Consider the following 20,764-nt stretch of genomic DNA (forward strand, 5'->3'; position numbering starts at 1 on the left):
AATTAAGATTCATTAATCATTAATACCTATAATAATAACCGATGAGTTTTTATTGCCCACACAGAAGATTATACTCCACACCATGTCCTTTGCACTACTTTGGGCAAGTTTCACATATTTAAAAGTACATGCAAGTGAAGTAAAAAATGATCAGTTCCACTTCACAATTTTAAAATATAAGATAGACTGTAAGTTCTGAAGGTCAGAAAGTTCAGGATGAATGTCATTAATTCAATTACAAGTTGTAAAATACTCCATCATCTTTTAAAAATTTGAATCAATGAAAATAAACTTTCTACAACACCTCAAAGGGATTTCAGCAAATACTTTATCTGCATACCCTGAAATGCACATTTTTTACAATATCATACCAAAGAGATTAGAAAGGAAACATTAACACTAGTTCACAATACAGAAAAAAATACTGCTTTTTAATAAAAACAGATTTGAATATATTATGTAAGAATATTTCCATGTATAAATAAATGTTATATGTATATATTTATACAGCTTCTTAATTTGGGGGGGGATAAAAAGAGAACTTAAAGTAATAAGTTCCTGAGTTGCCCAAAAAAGTGGATTTATGAAACATCATAGTAGAATATACACCTTGCGGCCATGAAGGACAGAGTGGAGGCTTTAAAAAATACATTCTTAGGATCGTTCGTGACACGGGGTGGTGTACTCTGTGCCTGCACAGCCGGGATCCACACCCCAGATCTGCAGTGTGACCTCAGCAGCGTGAAATGGAGAACAGATACAAGCTCCCTATTGGTGCACATTAAACGACCACAAACTTGTCTGTTTAGAACAACAGGCATTCATGAGCCCCCAGATTCTGCAGGTGAAGAATCTAGGCATGGTATAGCTGGGTCCTCTGCTCAGAGTCTCAGAAGTCTGTGATCTCACCTGAGGCTCGGGCTCTGCTTTCAAGCTCACTGGCTGTTGGACAGAACACCGCTCCTTGCCGTTGTAAAACAGCCTCTCTGGTCCTAGAGGCCACTTGGCATTCCCTGTCACACGGTCCTCCCCATAACAAGGCAGTTTGCTTCTTCAAGGCCACAAGGATAATTCTGCTGCTTCAAATCTCTTCACCCCGGGAAGGCTTGAGCCAGCTTGGAAAGAGCTCACCTAATGAGGTCAGGCACATCAAAGGTAATCTCCCTTTAGAAGAGCTCAGAGTCAGCTGATGAGAGCCTTATTAGCATCTGCTAATTCCCTTCACATCCGCCATAAAATGTAACCTAGCTACAAGATGCCCCGCCTACACTCAAGGGGAAGGGATTCTATGGGTTCTGTGCACTGTGGTGCCTGAATCTTTAGGAGCATCTTAAACTCTGCTTATCACAGACAGTCACCCCTCTGTACCTGATTTATATCACCTTTCAAATGGGGATAACAAAAGTACCAACCCCAGTGTTGCTTGATTCAATGAGCTGATTTCTACAAAGCTCTGAGAATAATCCCCAGCACATTTAATGATCAGAGAAATAATTGTTGGTGTTGTTGTTGCTGCTAAATCGTGTCCAACTTTTGCGACCCCATGGACAAGCAGCATGCCAGGCTTCTCTGTCCTTCACTGTCTCCCGGACTTTGCTCAAACTCACGTCCACTGAGTCGGTAATGCCATCCAACCATCTCATTTTCTGTCATCCCCTTCTCCTTTTGCCTTCGGTCTTTTCCAGCACCAGACTCTTTTCCAGTGAGCTGGCCCTTGGCATCAGGTGGCCAAAGTATAGGAGCTTCAGCTTCAAGCATCAGTCTTTCCAACAAATATTCAGGGTTGATTTCCCTTAGGATTGATTGGTTTGATCTCCTTGCAGTTTAAGGGACTCTCCAAAGTCTCCAACACCACAATTCAAAAGGAACAATTCTTCAGTCCTCAGCTGAATTTTTATGGTCCAACTCTCACATCCATACAAGACTACAGGAAAAACCTTAACTTTGATTATACAGATCTTTGTCAGCAAAGTGATGTCTCTGCTTTTTAATACACTGTCTAGGTTTGTCACAGCTTTCCCTCCAAGAAGTAAGCGTCTTCTAATTTCATGGCTGCAGTCAGCATTCACAGCGATTTTGGAACCCAAGAAAAGAAAATCTGTTAGTGCTTCCACTGTTTCCCCTTCTATTTGCCATGAAGTGATGGGACCAGATGCCATGATCTTAGTTTTTTTCAATGTTGAGTTTTAAGCCAACTTTTTCACTCTCCTCCTTCACTGTCAAGAGACTCTCTAGTTCCTCTTTGCTTTCACCATTAGAATAGTACCATCTGCATATCTGAGATTGTTGATATTTTCACCAGCAGTTTTGATTCCAACTTGTGACTCATCCAGCCCAGCATTTCACATGATGTACTCTGCATATAAGTTAAATAAAAAGAGATGACAATATACGGCTTTGTCATAACCCTTTCCCAATTTTGAACCAGTTGTTCCATGTAAGGATCTAACTGTTGCTTCCTGACCCCCATACAGGTTTCTCAGGAGACAGGTAAGGTGGTCTGGTATTCCCATATCTTTAAGAGTTTTCCAATTTGTTGTGATCCACAAAGTAAAGGCTTTCTCATAGTCAATGAAGCAGAAGTAGATGTTTTTCTGAAATTCCCTTGCTTTCTGTGTGATCCAACTATGTTGGCAATTTGATGTCTGGTTCCTCTGCCTTTTCTAAATCCAGCTTGTAAGTCTGGAAGGTTTCAGTTCACGCACTGTTAACGTCTAGCTTGCAGAATTTTGAGCACAACCTTCCTAGCATGTGAAATGAGTGCAATTATACGATAGTTTGAACATTGTTTGGCATGGCCCTTATTTGGGATTGGAATGTAAACTGACCTTTACAGTCCAGTGGCCACTGTTGAGTTTTCCAAATTTGCTGACCTACTGAGTGCAGCACTTTAACAGCATCATCTTTTAAGATTTTAAGTAATTCAGCTAGAATTCCATCCCTTCCACTAGCTTTGTTTGTAGTAATGCTTCCTAAGGCCCACTTGACTTCAAACTCCTGGATGCCCAGCTCTAGGGAGTGACCACCCCATTGTGGTTATCCAGGTCATTAACACCTTTTCTGTATACTTCTTCTGCATAGTCTTACCACCTTTTCCTAATCTCTTCTGCTTCTGTTAGGTCCTTACCATTTCTGTCCTTTGTCGTGCCCATCCTTGCATGAAATGTTCCCTTGGAATCGCCAATCTTCTTGAAGAGATCTCTAGTCTTTCCCATCCTATTGTTTTCCTCTATTTCTTTGCACTGTTCACTGAAGGCCTTTTTAATCTCTCCTTGCTATTCTCTGGAACTCTGCGTTCTGTTGGGTGTATCTTTCCCTTTCTCCCTTGCTTTTCACTTCCCTTCTTTCCTCAGCTATTTGTAAAGTCTCTTCAGACAACCACTGTGTCTTGTTGAATTTCTTTTTCTTCAGGATGGTTTTGGTCACTGCCTCCTATTAACAATGCTATACCTCTGTCCATAGTTCTTCAGGCATTCTGTCTACTGTATCTAATCCCTTGAATCTATTTGTCACCCTCGCTGTGTAATCATAAGCGATTTGATTAGGCCATACCTGAATGGCCACTAATACTTTGATAAAAGGAAATAAAATACTTGCCTGTAGATTGTTGGGGCCTCCTCAATTTTATCTGGCCCCAACGAGTTAAGTTGATGTCAAATTGCAAAGTTTTACTTAAGACATCTTGGTTTCTTTTTACAATCATTCTTAAATAACTAGAAACAGCGGCATCCTTAGGCTTGAACTGCCACATAGTAACACGTGGTAAGAGCCAACATCTTTACACAGTGCGAGAGCTCTCTGGCTCCCCAGACCGGACCACTCCTTCTTGTCTCATTCTAGCCCAGGTGATTCATTTTCATTACCTGCCTGGTCTCTAGAAGCATATGCATTTCTAACCTGGGACCTAAACTCATCCCTTTCAGTTTAGGTCCAGTGAACAATATAGACACAGAAAAGATAGGCATGTAGTAAAATATATTTTTTGAAAACAAAAATAAACTTAAAAAAGTTAACGGGTGGAAAGCAAAAATTTTACTTTCCATGCCATTTTTTTTTTTTAAGCCAAAAGAATATAAGCCAAGGAATCCAAACAGAGACATCTAAGACACATTTTGTAGCAGTATACAACAAAAACAAACTTGAGATTTAAATATATTCCTTCCAAGAGTATGAAAAATTTACCCTGCACTACAGATTTTGGGTTATAATGGTGTGTTAACACCCAGGTTCATCAGCTGTAATGAATGCTAATACTCTGGTGCAGGATTTTGATAGCATGGGAAGCTCTGTGTACACAGGAAATCTCTGTACCTTCCCCTCAATTTTGCTGTGAACCGAAAATCATCTCTAAAGAATAAAGCTTATTTTTTAAAACAAACTACAAAATATTTTCAAATCTAGTAAGATAAAATCTTCTCCATAAAATATTTTTTAATTTTTCTAAACATCTTCAAAAAGGCTCAAACAAGCATCTGACAACCTAAAACCCATTCACAAAAAAAGATTTACAAACAGCCTGTATTCCCACGATGCACTGTTCTCCTCAAGAAAAAGTAACCACTCCTATGGATTTATTCTTCATTCACACTGGATCACACCTGGAGAAGGAAATGTGACCCAGAAGGAAACAGTGGCTCACACTCCAGTATTGTTGCCTGGAGACTCCCATGGACAGAGGGACTGGCGGACTACAGTCCATAGGGTCACAAAAAGTTGGACACGGCTGAAGTGACTTAGCACTGGGTCAAAGCTAGTACACTGGCTATTTTACTTGCTTTTAAAAACATATCAATATCTGTGCAGTAGGGCTTGATTTCCTTCACCTACCAGAAGCAGCTGCATTGTGTAAAAGTCCCAGAGGCAATGCTGTGGTGTAAAACAATGATTTAAGTAACATTAAGCCCTTCGTGCAAAACTCATCTTGTAGTTACACCAAGAGAAAATTCAATTAATAATATTTTAACTGTGTGAAAGGGTGATGGAAAGGAGGGAAAGCCAAAACATATTTTAATAAATGATTTGCTTAGGAAGGGCCATGTGAACTTATTGAGTACACGTATCTGTTCTATAACATTTTTAAGAATGAACTTTTAAGAGAAAACGGGTGGGGTGCAATAGGGGAGCTTACACTATTTCCCATTTAACGCAGTAAATGGGAAACCATATTCAGGCTCCATTACCATTAACGTGATCTTTAAAGTGTACTTTAAGTCTCCTCACTACAATTTCTGACCGCTTGAAGCCATGCCAAGCGAAAGAAAACTGTCAGGTGAACCAACTTATAAAATCTTTGTTAAGTCTGAAAAATTTTAAAGCAGTTCAGTAAAAAGATTAGATGTTCAGCAATATATATATGTATATATAATACATATAAATTACATATATAAATTCATAAAAACTACTACAAATTAAGACATAAAAATAAAGAGGCAGCTTGCAGTCTCATTAGATGTTTTTAACTTTTTTACTTTGTTGTGTTTTGTTTTGAAAATGGCACAGGAGGAATTAAGGTCTTAGGTGCCAATTCTGAATCTGCTAATGTATAACATTTGAAATGTGATCTTAAGAAATGTACTTGATATCTCTTTATCAAAGACTTTGAAAGAGAGAGCAGTGCTATGTGTATGCCAAAGAAGCTACGAAGAATATGAGTCCACTCATACTATAGATCCAAAAGAAATGCACACACATGCACATGTGCTCCAAAAGGCATACACAGGATTGTTCCCGGTAACATCACTGATAGGAACAACCCAAATGCCCATCACCAGTGGAACAGACAACTAAACTGTGGTATATTCACAAAGGAATGAAAATAAATGAACTACAGCTACATTTAAAAACACAGACAAAACTCACAAGCATAATGCTGAGTTGAAGAAGCCAAAAATCAAAAAAATGCACACTGTATTATGCAATGTATAGAAAGTCTAAAGAAGTCAAAGCTAAATGATAATATTAGAAATTAAGACAGTGGCTACTTTGGGGGAGGAAAGAGACAGTAATAATTGGGAGGGAGCATATGGCTCCCTCAACTTTGTGTCTACTCACTAACCTGTACATGAGTATTTTTACTATTTTTTCTCTATCCTAAGTTTATATTTGTTTTCAGTATTAATATTTATAGGTATGTTTCTGTGACAAGGCTTCCCTTGTGGCTCAGCTGGTAAAGAATCCACCTGCAATGCGGGAGACCTGGGTTAGATTCCTGGGTTGGGAAGATCCCCTGGAGAAAGGAAAGGCTACCCACTCCAGTATTCTGGCCTGGAGAATTCCATGAACTGTATAGTCCATGGGGTCGCAAACAGTCAGACACGACTGAGTGACTTTCACTTTCACTTTTCTGTTACAAGACAAAAGCAAAATTAATGAATGTTTATAAAGTGTACCTATGTGAAAGTGATAGTGTTAGTCTCTTGGTCGTGCCTGGCTCTTTGCGACCCCATGAACTGTAGGCTGCAAGGCTCCTCTGTCCATGGGATTCTCCAGGCAAGAAGAGTGGAGTGGGTTGCCATTTCCTTCTCCAGGGGATCTTCCCAATCCAGGGATCAAGCCTGGGTCTCCTGCAGTGCAGGCAGATTCTTTACCACCTAGTCACAGGGGAAGCCCTAAGAATACTTATAAAAGTGTACCTATACCATACCAGAGGTATATTTTTTTGAAGATAAGGCATATCCAAGTGATACAAATGTTCTACCACACCCTGCAAATGAAACAGAATTTCTCTCTAGATGTGCTGCTTAGAAAGACTGGCAAGGATAATAGAGGCTGCAAACTCACACGTCCTCAGGGACCAAGCACATCTCCCAACTGTGTGAAGAGGGCTTGGTAAAGTACATACGCAGGCACTGTGTGAGTGCAGAGGGGATGGGATGCACTTGACAGGACAGTCCCCACCCAAAGGCCAAGAAGGCCACAACTCCAGCTGACAGCTGCTCTACAGGAAGGCTGGGCCTAGGGTGAACAAAGCATTTGGATTCTCAAAGACATAAATTAAGATTTATGTAATTAAGTGACAAGCACTGATTTTTTCAGCAATGGTTTCCAAACTTCACTTTCAACAGGACCTTTTATCAAAAGTCCACACAACTCCCATGTACAAAACCGATCAAAGAGTGGCCGACACTGAAGCAGAAGGAAAGCTGGGGTCCCACCCATGAGGGTGCCCCCTATCCTCCTGCAAGTCCAATATCCAACACCACAGATCACGACTAGACACACAAAGGAGGAATAATGGCCTTCTAGAATCTTCCATGCCACTCAGAAATGGAAGTCCAAAACATGGATTCTCTCTATACTCAAGACACCTTGAGAATCTATATTAATACCATAAAGGATAACTTGGGGAAAAGGGGCGAATAATGAGAAGTGTCACCTAGGAGTGGAAAGAGAACAAGACCTGCAGTTAGTTGGTCTGTAATTAAAATTCACACTGCCTACTATGTGGCCTTGGGTAAGCTTACAGGCTGTCCTCATGATGGTTCTAAGAATCAATTATGAATGTTTATTTCACTACTTATTCAGGAAATATCTCAAATATTACTAGAAGAATATTTGCTTTTACTCAAAGCTTATTTTAATATCAACAGTTTTATATAGTTCTGTTAGGGTTTTACCAATTCAAAGTCCTCCTTTATGGCTTTATATAGGTGGCTTTATCTCAAAGAGAAAGAATACATCCATTCAATCAAAATGCTCACACATCCTTTAAATGATCCAATGATAATAAATGTAATAGGCAACTGCATTCAAAAACAGTCATAATGCAAATCTAGCTTAGCCTGTTCTTTGTTCTCTTGATGCTAGGTTACTCTGGCAATAAGTTTTTGAAATGTGCCTCCCCAAAGGTTATCATTCAGTTATCAGCCACACCATTCAAAGTATATTTAAGAGCGTGGGGGTAATGGAAAACACAGCACAAGAGGCCAAAGATCCGAACCCTGTCTACCTCTGCCATTAACTAGTTATGACCTGGCTTCTCAGACTTGGGTTTCCATATTAATAAAATGAGGGTTTTAATCCATCAGTGGTTCCTAAACAGAGATGCCCTTTTAAAATAGTGCCCTTTTCAAACTACACATACCTAAACATGATTCTGTGTATTCCACAAAAGTGAATATGTTTACATTTGTGGCTTAATATTTTAATCAGTTACTGAAAAGTGACTGCATTTTAGATCTCATACATCTCTACAGCATTAAACAGAATGAATGCATAACAAAAGCTGACTCTATATCAATATTCTATTACTAGTAGACTGATGTTACAAAATATTAATTCTATTGTTTTTTAATAACAAAGGAATAAGTAATTCAAAATTTATGAAATTTCCTGTCAGTTTTAATGGACTCATCTTCTCTCTTGATTCTAGTATTAGATACAGCAGTAGATTATCTAAATTTCATTTGTAGTTATTTTAAAGATCAGCATGTAACATAAATTATACATTTAATAACTGATGGTATAAAGAGATTATTAAAACAGTAGATAATTGACAAGAAAACATAGAACTTCACTTGCCAGAAAAATCAAGATAAAATTAAACTTTTCCATAAAGCTTTCAAAAATAATTTCTCTCTGTGATGAAAAAGAAAGCAATCCCTATGTAAGACCACTGAACTTTTTGTTTTAAAGAATATGCCTTTCTACAAATTCTTTTATTAAAGCTGAAGGCTGTACCCCAAATTACAATTATCCACTTAAAACAACAACTAACAATTTAGAAGTGGGAGGAGAAACACCAATTATCTATTTAAATGGGAGCCATTTCAGAACACCTTGGTCCCACATTTCCTTAACCAAGAAAACTGTTTCATACAAAAGTCATGGAACCATCAATAACATAATTCGAAAGACCACTTACTGTTTTAAAGAAATCACACAAACATAAGCAAATATTTTAATTAAGAGGTATAGCTAGTGTCTGGCCATGGTGCTGCACACTCCCACACGCCTGGTGCCAGCTGCAGAACAGCGAAATTCAAGCAGCTGCCTTAATTGGAGATGCAGACCAACACATGCTAATTTGGCAGAGCCAACTAATTGGTAGGTACGCTACATTTCTAACAAAATATCCACCCATATTACAGATGTTGCTCTCTGCTGGAGTAAACGATTGGTAACAAACAGTAATGAAGTTGAAATCAGCTACATTTGGTGAAATTGTTCAGTTGGACAGCTTTAGAACATGATCCTGCATTAGCTTAGAAAAACACTTGTGCCATAGTTGGAACGTCAGCTAAATGTCAAAAGCATCTTTCTGTGCGATATTAAGAATATGATGAGGTTTCATAATGACTCTTCAGCCAACAAAACAATACTTGCTAAGTGGACACATTTCACCCCCTTAAGTCATGCCAAGCCCCGTGCAAACATTTGCAAAAGCACAGAGTCCTTTTTTCTCTTCAAAGTTTAATACAGACCAAACATTTATAGACACCTGCAAAGACAGTAATTATGCTTACCAGAAAATCTATAATGGTAATGGGGAAATGGGGAGGGGATCTTCTGCTTATAGCCATGATGGTTTAACAAAAACCAGATTTACTCCACCACTTGAAAAAAAAAATGATAAAATATACGAAACAACAGTTTTTAGACACTGGACAGTAGGCTGTTCAGGAGAGGAATACCTAATAAAAGGGAAATAAATAAGGTGACCCTTATGGTTGCCCTAGCTTACTGCCCGCTTAGGCTTCCTGGACTGGAATGAAGAGAGAACTTGCATAGATACCAGTGGTGTCCCCTGAGCTGGGGAACAGACTTGAGCACTTGAGAAACACAGTCTGTAGAATTAGCAGAGTGAAGAGTAAAAGTGAGTGAGAACAACAGTAAGAAAGATATATACATATGTAATGGATCCTTCAACAACTCGGAAATCAGGGCACTGACCCCCCTGCGCAGTTGAAAATCAACATGTAAGCTTACAGGCAGCACTCCACGTCTGCACATGTGCATCCATAGATCATGCAGCACACTGAGCAGTTCAAACCAGTGCTGTTCTCTCTCAAGAGAGGGAGAGCACGCTGTATTCTTTACGCTCTAGAAACTGGAGGGTGAGTATTTTAAAAAGAGATAAGGAAGATATTTAAAAAGATCTAAATTTTTATATAGAGAGGAAAAACACAATTTCTGGATTAAAAAAAAATGCACTAACAGGATTAACAGCAGATTAGACACTGTAGAAGAAAGGTTAGTAAATGTAAAGATATAGCAAGAGACACCATCCAAAATGAAATACAGAGAGAAAAGAGTTTGAAAAAAAGATGAAAGAGCGCACTGTTGGTGAGCTGAGGGACAGCTTCAGTCAGTTTAATACACTATAACTGAAGTCCTAGGAAAAGAGTGAGGCACAGAAAGAATATCTGATGAACTAGTGGCCAAAAGAATGGCAGCAGGCTTCTTGTCAGAAACACTGCAAACAGTGAAACAAATAGTTTCTGGTGGGGGGAAAAAAGTACTGGGGGGGGGGGCAGGGGTGGGAAGAATCAGTCAACTTAAAATTTTATACCCAGGAAAAATATATTTCAAAAGTAAAAGTTTTTTTGTCAGATACACAAAAAGAATGTCACCAGCAAACCAACACTACAAGAGAATGTTAAAGGACATCTTTCAAACAGAAAAAAAGAAAAAAATCCCGATTGAAATCTATTTACATGAAGGGATGAAGAGCATCAGGAATGACAATATGTGTGTAAATATAAAATACTTTAAAAATAAATTTAATTCTCTTTAAAATACTAAGGCAAAAGTACTATGTTACACAGCCTATAACACATAGAGGAACAGAACGTATGAAAGGGAAGCACAGGATCCTCAAGTTCATATGCTACACATGAAGTAGGACAGTGGTAAGTTAATGTACCCTGCAAAATCAAAAGCAGTCACTAAAAACAAACAGAAAAAGATGTACAATCAATAAGCTAAGGAAGAAAATGATATGCAATAATAAAAACCAGGCTATTAATCCAAAAGCAGGCAGGGAAAATAATTACAAAAAAGCAAATGAACATATGGGAAAAATTCAAAGAAATAAGTGGTAAATTTCAATTCAATTACCTCAACAATAACATTAAATGTTAATGGCCTGAAAAAACCAATTAAACAGCAGAAATCATCAAATGGGATAAAAAACAAGACTAAATCTATGCTAAAGTGCATATAGACTAACAATAAAGACAGAAAAGGATATATCATGCTAACAGTAATCAAAATAAAGTTGGACACAGTAGATTTCAGTGCAAAGAACAATACTGTCAAGCAACTGTTTTAAATCTCAAAACACCTATTCTTTTCTGACTAATAAGTGCTCACTTAAATCTGTGAAAACTCAAAAATTAACAAACAAGGACAAAACTTCTAATACTTTACATATGCTGATGATTTCAGAAAAATCATTCTGAAAGAAATGATCAGCTCAAGCAGTGACAGTTTAAAAAGTCAAACAGACATTCGACTAGCAACTAATAGTTACTTATAATTATACTAATATGAACTTTTGAAATATTTTTAATAATTGGTAAGAACCCAACTTCTCCATAAACCTCTAATTAAGGTAAATACTTGACCAAATTAAAACTGGTTTTTTAAATATGTCTTCTTTCTGATCATATTACAATACAAAAAATAAAGCACTGTAACATTTCATTCTTTTAGCTTTTAAATTTTCTACCCAGGTTTTACTAGTTAGAAGCATTATCACTGTTTCCACACATACAATTTAAAGTCATGAAAATTGATGTCTTTATTAAAGGGTTATTAGCTCTTCTAAATTACAGACAATGCTGCAAATCATCTTATCTTAATCACTCTTCCTGTCTCCTGGGTAAAACTTTTAAAAGCCATCTCTGACAAATCTGGTGTCAAAAATGATTGTATTGCTCTGTAATGTCATTGGAAATAAACCTCTAAAACTCTTAATTGGCCTTAAGATACTATAGTAGTATCATGGTGATTTAAATAATGAGGAATGTTTGGTTAACTGGCCGATTTCTGAATACTAAAATTCCTAAAGAAAACTCTAATTAGGATATTAAGTTCAGTGTGGTTATGTGAATCATTTAATACTAAGAGAATACAGTTAATACATTCTAAGTTACAGGTAAAAGTGTTAATTTGTCATCTAGATATATATGTATAGACACACATACCTATATATAAATGGGCTTATAAAATATAGTAAAGTCTACAAAGAAAGCTTATGAATTAAGCCATTAGAAACCAGTTGTTGCAAAGAAACTTGACCTTTGATAATATAATCTTCTCTTAATAAGAAGACTCTAAAAACAAGCTATTCTGTGCCTCCAGTTCCTAACCTGGCCAGGTTCCTTATCTACTCAGAACACTCTCACTTCCGAACAACCAGTTAACTTTTTGAGTTTCTGTGCTGACTTTTCTTGTGCCCTTGAAACATTCTTTTAACAAAAGTTTCTTGCTTCTGAGAAAGCCAGATTTCATAATAATTACTATTTCTTGCAGCTATGCTTTATTTGAACTACTGTCCCTCCAAACCAGGACAATAATCATTTCTTGTCTTGGGCACCTATGACTTCTGCTTATATTTTGCTGTAATCACTAGTCTCCTGGCAACTCTTTATGATAACTGCCTGTGTAAACATAAGCCTCAAATTAAAAATAATAGAATTATTTAAGATATATATTATATCCAAACCATCGCTGGTGTTTCCCAGATAGCCACTGGGCAGCACTATTGAGCAAGGGGGCCATGAGGAAGAACTAGGTATGTCAGTGTATACTCCGTATCTTTAACTTAGCTTAACTCTAAGTAAGAGTTGCCCTGTTTACCAAACCCATAAAATGGGCAGATCCATGAAGTAACTAATAATGAGTGTGGCTCAACACTTGGACAGAACACATTCAAGATCTTGTGAAGAGGACTGGCACAACATGCAAACAATATGATTTCTAAATGTTAAATACTCTTGTGAGTTGGTGGCAGGTTTAAAACACACTATATAAAGGTCCCTGGAGATCTATTTATCAGTGCCTTTAGTGTTCATCATAAGGCTCATGCCCTCGGGATAATCACTGACTGAACCATTAAGTGGCTGTATATTATACTCCAGTAGGGGATTCCATTCAGACGCTGCTAACTGCTGTAATAAATTAACCAGAGACCATCAGTCTTATTAACAGGTGGTTTCTACTTTTCCTTCAAAGATGCTGAAAGGCCAGGCCATAGGCTGGAGGTGAGAAAACTGGGTCTCTAGGATGAAACATTCAAACAATAAAGCCTTGATAAAGGCCTATATTAGTACCCTCGACTATTATGGACTCATGGGTCAGGCTTCCTGTCCCGTGTAACCCAACAGTACCACCAGTACCAGGGGCCTAAGTCAGTATTTATAAGACTCTTTTATTCGAAAATCAGACACCTTGTAAAACCAGGCTGCTAACCCAAGATCCAACGGAAAAAGAATTAATTTTGCAAGACTGAATGGAACCCATGAGGGAAATTTAATTGGTTTTGACAAAACCTCTTTCTCCCTTTCTCACTAATTCTCATGGTGTCTGACTATACTTGGGCATACTGAAATGAAACACTCTTTGAATGCTATATTACTCTGACCAAGCCCTCTGGATTCAGGAGAAAAAAAAAAATTCTCTGAGAAATCTTCATATAGCTTATAAAATGTGGCAGACTGTATTTTCCAAATCAAGATTTTATTTAAAAAAAAAAAATCTCCCTTCCCACATGTTCTCCAAAGTTACCACATCACTCCCCCATCAAGACGTGGTATCTTTTCCTCTTCAGTTGAATCTGAGACGGCCCATCATCGCTTTGACCAACACAGCATATCAAAAGTAACACCGTATGAATTACGAGAGTAGGTCACCAAAAGGACATCAGCTTCTGCCTCGTTCTCTTAGGACATGCACTCTGGGGGAAGATAGCTACCACGTACGAAGTGCAACTACCGTGAGATGAACACACTGGAGAGGCTACAAGGAAGCACTGAAGTCAACAGTCCCAGCCGTGGCTAGTCTGCAGCCACATCCTGCCATGGCAGCAAACTGTGAGAAGCCATCTCAGGTCTTCCAGGCCAGGCAACCACCCACTGTGTTATCTATGAGTGACCTCAATAATGCTCTGATGGGGAGAACCAACGTGCTCTTTGCTGTCTGAGCTCACACAACGTCTCTCTTCAGCTGCTAAAAGGAGTGACCATCGCCAGCGGAGGCGTCCTGCCCAGAATCCACCCTGAACTGCTGGCCAAAAAGCGAGGGACCAAAGGCAAGTCAGAAACTATCCTCTCCCCTCCCCCAGAGAAAAGAGGAAGGAAGGCCACGTCAGGAAAGAAGGGGGGAAAGAAATCAAAGGCTGCCAAACCTCGGACATCCAAAAAGTCCAAACCAAAGGACAGCGATAAAGAAGGGACTTCAAATTCCACCTCTGAAGACGGGCCAGGGGATGGATTCACTATCCTGTCTTCTAAGAGCCTTGTTCTAGGGCAGAAGCTGTCCTTGACCCAGAGTGACATCAGCCATATTGGCTCCATGAGAGTGGAGGGCATCGTCCACCCAACCACAGCCGAAATTGACCTCAAGGAAGATATAGGTAAGGCCTTGGAAAAGGCTGGGGGCAAGGAGTTCTTGGAAACAGTAAAGGAGCTTCGCAAGTCCCAGGGCCCTTTGGAAGTAGCTGAAGCCGCCGTCAGCCAGTCGAGCGGACTTGCAGCCAAATTTGTCATTCACTGTCACATCCCGCAGTAGGGGCTCTGACAAATGTGAAGAACAGCTTGAAGAGACCATCAAAAATTGCCTCTCGGCAGCAGAGGACAAGAAGCTGAAGTCGGTGGCGTTCCCGCCCTTCCCCAGCGGCAGAAACTGCTTCCCCAAACAGACGGCAGCCCAGGTGACCCTCAAAGCCATCTCAGCCCACTTTGATGACTCGAGCGCATCCTCGCTGAAGAACGTCTACTTCCTCCTCTTCGACAGCGAGAGCATCGGCATCTACGTACAGGAGATGGCCAAGCTTGATGCCAAGTAGCCACCCTGCGCCCACAGGCGGCCACCACACTCACCAACGGGAGTCAGGAGGATCAGAGTCACAGGAGCGGGGTTTTATCTTTACAAGGAGAGAGGAAGGGTGACGGCAGGGGAGCGGAGGGCAGCTGAAAGGGAAGCGGGTAGCAGGAGCTGCAGGAGCAGGCCCTGCCCACGGGAAGAGCCCTCTGCATTTCTATTATTTTATATTCTCGTTAAGAAAGAGCCTCAGTCCGTAATTAACCAGGTCTCCACCAGGGTTTTCTTTCTATGTGTTTTCTTCCTGTTGTTTTAGAACTTTAAAAAAAAAAAAAAGACTTTGTTTAGATTTATAGCATTGATTTTTACACACACACAAAATCTTTTCAAAATTCTTAAAATCTTCTGTTTCTCCTTTTTTTGCAAGGGAAGAGGGCGGGAAAAAAAGTGACTTGGGCTTTGTTGGCTGTCTGTATTCAGTGATGGGAGAGAAGAAAATTAGAAAGGCATCTCACTGGTGCTTTTCTTTTCTGTCTTAGTGCCCCCACCTTTAACCCTATAATATCTGTAACTACTCTTAAAAAGATTTTGCTTCAGGCTTTTTTTTGTTTTGTTTTGTTTTTTAAAGAAAATGAAAGAAAAAAAATAAAAGATCCAGTGTCTTTCTTAAAAAAAAAAAAAAAAAAAAAATAATGCTCTGATGGGTAAAAGAATTGCTCCCTGAGTCTTGCCAAAATTCCTGACCCACAAAATTTGTAAGCATCTCAAATGGCTATTTTACACTGATAAGTTTGGGTAGTTTGTTATGTGGCAATAGTAACTTGAATATAAACTAGTAATTGTTAGGTCAATTTAAATATGGAAATCATATAGAAAATACAACACAGACTCATTGGCCTTGTCTGCAAACCTAATCAGAACAATGGTCAAGTATCACATAACATGTCTTTACTGAGTTCTTTTTTTTAAAAAAAAAAAACAACATTTATTTGGTTGCAACAAGCGGAATCGTCTACCTTCATTGTGGAACATGGGTCCCTAGTTGCTGCATGTAGGATCCAGTTCCCTGACGAGGGATCCATCCCAGGTCCCCTGCCTTGGCAGCGTGATGGAGTCCCAGTCACTGGACCACTAGCGAAGTCCCAAGTCCTTTTACTTTACATGGTGATGTAATTATTTGCATAGGCTCAGTAGGAATCTACCTTTCTCCTACCAGGATATAAATTAGACTAAACCAAATTTATAACTATCACCATGCCAGAAATGTTTCATTTAACAGTACATCTCACTTAATTAGGCATAGCAAACCCACAAGTAAGGAGGGATTACACTCACATATGGGGAAACAAAGCTTCAAAGACCTCCCAGTAAAGCTTCCTGGTACCTCCTCTATGACTTAAAGGGAGTCTTATGGGGAGCACAAATGTCACTTTCTGAAGGTCAACAACACCAAGTTATTTGGGGAACTTGGGGTAAGATCATAGCTATTATGATCTTACAAATAGGCAAAATCAGTAGAGGCATACTGGATGGTCTTTTTGGTTCCTGATGGCTCATGACCTTGAAATAGGTGAACTCAAAGGGCCCTTAAGATATTTTTGATACCACAGAAGTGATAAAAGAGATATGACTCTAGGGAATACATGAGATTAACTCTATTCCTACAATCTTATGGTTCTAGCCTTATTAAAGATAAAACAAAAAGATCTTTATGTGTCCAAGAATGTTTCATATTCCTTAGATAGATGGAAAAGCTAACTACAGTAAAGCTACATATTAACAATACTGATGGTGCATCAAAAAAACATGGGTACAACATGCTGGGTCAAATCTGCACTTTAACTGCACAGATATGATCATAGGTAAAGACTAAAAAAGTAAAACTGATATTGTTCACCTTAACCTATTCCTCTGTTGACTATTTACCAGTCAGTTTTCTAAAAGCTTTACATTTGAAGAAATAGAGTCATGAAATTTTGGGGCCATCCTAAAGGTTTTCATCCTGACATAAGTGACACAAAAGAGACATCATATTTGTGGTGACTCAGACAGTAAGGAGTCTGCCTGCAATGCAGGAGACCCAGGTTCAATCCCTGGGTTGGGAAGATCCCCTGGAGAAAGGAATGGCAACCCATTCCAGTATTTTTGCCTGGAAAGTCTCATGAACGGAAGAAGCCTGGCAAGCTACAGTCCATGGGGTCGCCATGAGTCAGACACAACTGAGTGACTTCACTTTCTTTAATCAAAGACAGAAATGTGTGTTTCTGAAATCAAAGTTGATTAAGTTGTATGCAATGAGAATTATCGATTGCCACATAATAATATGAACTATTAACATTTCCTTCTCTATATTCTGTGAACCATTAAGTTGCTCTGAAAGCCAGTCTCTCTTGCACTGTGCTTTACTGCAAGTAAAGCACAACTCAACTCAGAGTTTGACAATTATCCAGGAGTCTTTTTTCTTTGACAAATCAAAATCAATAAAAAATACTTAATATATTCATAATCCTGGCTAACAATGATAATAAAATAAGCTTATTATATGTGTGATGACTTTCAGCTTGTCTTAATTCAACAAGTGACAGGTATCCTTACAAAGAACTGTAATTTCATCCAAGCAGTCAATCCTGGAAAAGCATTTAACCACTGCTGGCAAAACATTTAGTTCCTTACAATATTATATATAATCCTTTTAAAGTTTTTTCTGAAGAGCTTTGATGAGTAGGCTATCCTCCACGTACACAAGCAATTACATCTCAAGGCACAGAATCCCCAAATTTACATAATAACAGTAGAGAGTTAGACGGTGAGAGGAGCCCTGTTTCTCTCCACTTGGTTTCTTTTTCAGTCTCCTCCTTTCCGTCTTCTCCTCCAGTGAGACAGGGAAGAAAGAAGGATGAGCTTACCCACTGGAGTGAGTTTAAAAGCGGGAGAGGGCTTCCCCGATGGCTCAGTGGTAAAGAATCCACCTGCAACGCAGGAAATGCAGGAGACACAGGTTCGATCCCTGGGTCAGGAAGAACTCCTGGAGGAGGAAACGGCAGCCCACTCCAGTATTCCTGCCGGGGAAATCCCACGGACAGAGGAGCCTGGTGGGCTACAGTCATGGGGTCACGAGAGCCGGACACGACTGAGCACGAGCATGGAGAGACACGGCAGCCTAGTCAGACAGACTGGCTTCGACTTCCCTCTCCTGACTCGACTCCGACTTGTATGGAGCTGGGTACCAAAATGCAGACCTCAAGAGACTTTCACGTTGGCTTGATTTCACGCAGCAGCATCACTATTAATGGTGGTTGCCCATCGTTCAAGTATCTACCGAAGAAGTGCCTTAAGAGCCCAAGCAGCTCCTTGCACAGACACTTCAGTGTGGAAGAAATGATGACGACAAAGGCTGGAAAGGCAAATCAAAACCACAAGGAGACATCATCCCACACCTGTCAGAATGGTGACTGCCGAAAAGAACACAGACCATAGCGTGGGTGAGGATGTGGAGAGGAGGGAACACGCCTAGGACACTGGTGGGGATGTAAACTGATACAGTCGCTGTGGAAAACAGAGCGGGGGATTCTCAAAACTCTGAAAACAGAACTACGTTGTGACCCAGCAATTCCATTCCTGGGTATACATCAGGAAAAAAAATCAATTTGAAAATATACACGTACCCCAATGTTCACAATAGCATTATTTACAACTGCCAAGATACAGAAGCAACTTAAGTGTCTATCAACAGATGAATGGCAAACAGGGAGTACACACAAACCCACACACACACGAACACTACTCAGCCATAAAAGATAATGAAAATCTGCTTCGTGGAGCAACATGCATGGACTTGGAAGATATTATGCTAAGTGAAATAAATCAGGGAGAGAAAATACTATATGATATCATTTATATGTGGAACCTAAAAAATACAACAAACTAGTGAATATAACAAAAAAGAGCAAGACAGATAAAGGGAACAAACTAATGGTTATCAGTGGGGAGACGGAAGCGGGGAGGGGCAATGTAGCGGGAGGGTACAAAGGCACACACAGTACTATAGATAAAACAAGCTACAAGGAAATATTGTCCATCATGAAGAATACCGACAGCATTTTATAATAACTATAAGTTGAGCATAACCTTTAAAAACTGCAAATCACTGTACAGTATACCTCTAACATACAATATCATCCATCAACTATAACTTCAATAAAAAATAAAGACTGCAGTATGTGGCTTCTTCTGAATGCACTGGGGCTCTAACAGAAAGAAAATAACAAGCTTGGGTCTTCAAGATTTCAAGATCACATTTATGACCTGGATCCAGAGAATTTCTATGGCAACTCCAGTAAAAACTTTTATGTTTTATAGCCACAGAGCTCACTTCACTAACATCCCAGGTTCGAGTGTATCATTTACAGAATTACAATAGAAGCTGAATTTCATAGACGCACCATGTTTCACGGACGAAAGTGAAGCAGAATGAGAAAGAGTGAGACCCTGAGACTGGAGATGAGGGTATCTGGGTGGACTCTGTCGAGGCTAAAGAATCTTGATACACACGCTGCCCCTGCAATGCTACTCTGAGCCTGCCCTACCAGTGGAAACAGAAATAGCTTGCTCTCTTGTCTTTGAAGAGATTAGCTTTCCCTGGCTTGAAAATCCTGTAAAAACCTCACCATAAATATAAGGGTAATTCATTTGCAACGGAATGCCTTTTCTACTCAAGATCTAGCTGAGGAGGCCTTATCACCACCCAGAACATCCCTTATCACCACCCCCAACAGGGTTAGATACTGAAATTCTCTGGGAGCACAAGTACAAAGTCTAATCCATGAAGTAATAACTTACACACAACAATAACTGTCAAGGTTTTTTTTTTTAATACAATTGGTATAGATCTGGTATGTATTGGTAGAGATCTGGAAAAATGTATTGGTAGAGATCTGGAAAAATCTGGGTGTGAATAGATTCTATGAGTATTAGACTAAGGAAAACAAAATATAACACCACATTGGTGGTGGTTTATTTGCTAAGTTGTGTCCCACTCTTTCAACACCATGGACTACAGCCCACTAGGCTCCTCTGTCCATGGGATTTCCCAGGCAAGAACACTGGAGTGGGTAGCCATTCCCTTCTCCAGGGGATTGTCCCAACCCAGGGATCAATGCCATGAATCATTTGTGAAAGATTTAGGATTTAAAGGTTAGTTTCTACAGCTGAAAAGAGCCCCAAGAGTTAACTTTGACTCCATGATGGTCCACATTTAATAAGATTCCTGTTGTTGTTCAGTTGCTAAGTTATATCCAACTCTTTGCTATCATGTGAGCTGCAGCACGCCAGGCTCCTCTGTCCTCCACTCTCTCCTGGAGTTTGCTCAAACTCATGTCCATCAAGTTGGTGATGCCATCCAATCATCTCATCCTTGGTCGCCCCTTCTCTTCCTGCCCTCAAATCTTCTCTTCCAGTTAGTCAGCTCTTGGCATCAGGTAGCCAAAGTAATGGAGCTTCAGCTTCAGCATCAGTCCTTCCAGTGAATATGCAGGGATGATTTCCTTTAGGATTGACTGGTTTGATCTTGCTGTCTAAAGAATCCTCAAGAGACTTCTCCAACACCACAACTCTAAAGCTTCAGTTCTTTGGCACTCAGCATTCTTTTTTTTTTTTTTTCCCCATTTATTTTTATTAGTTGGAGGCTAACTACTTTACAATATTGTAGTGGTTTTTGTCATACATTGACATGAATCAGCCATGGATTTACATGTATTCCCCATCCCGATCCCCCCTCCCA

General features: G+C 39.5%; 1 protein-coding gene and 1 pseudogene across 3 annotated transcripts in view; one reads left to right on the forward strand and one right to left on the reverse strand.

Annotated features, from left to right (window-relative positions):
• The window catches only part of HSD17B12 (hydroxysteroid 17-beta dehydrogenase 12), a 173,215-nt gene that overhangs the window by 85,081 nt on the left and 67,370 nt on the right, over positions 1 to 20,764 (reverse strand). The window lies entirely within an intron of this gene.
• On the forward strand, positions 619 to 15,636 carry LOC139037209 (core histone macro-H2A.2 pseudogene; annotated as a pseudogene).

This window comes from Odocoileus virginianus, chromosome 10, assembly GCF_023699985.2.
Source record: "Odocoileus virginianus isolate 20LAN1187 ecotype Illinois chromosome 10, Ovbor_1.2, whole genome shotgun sequence".
NCBI lineage: Eukaryota > Metazoa > Chordata > Mammalia > Artiodactyla > Cervidae > Odocoileus > Odocoileus virginianus.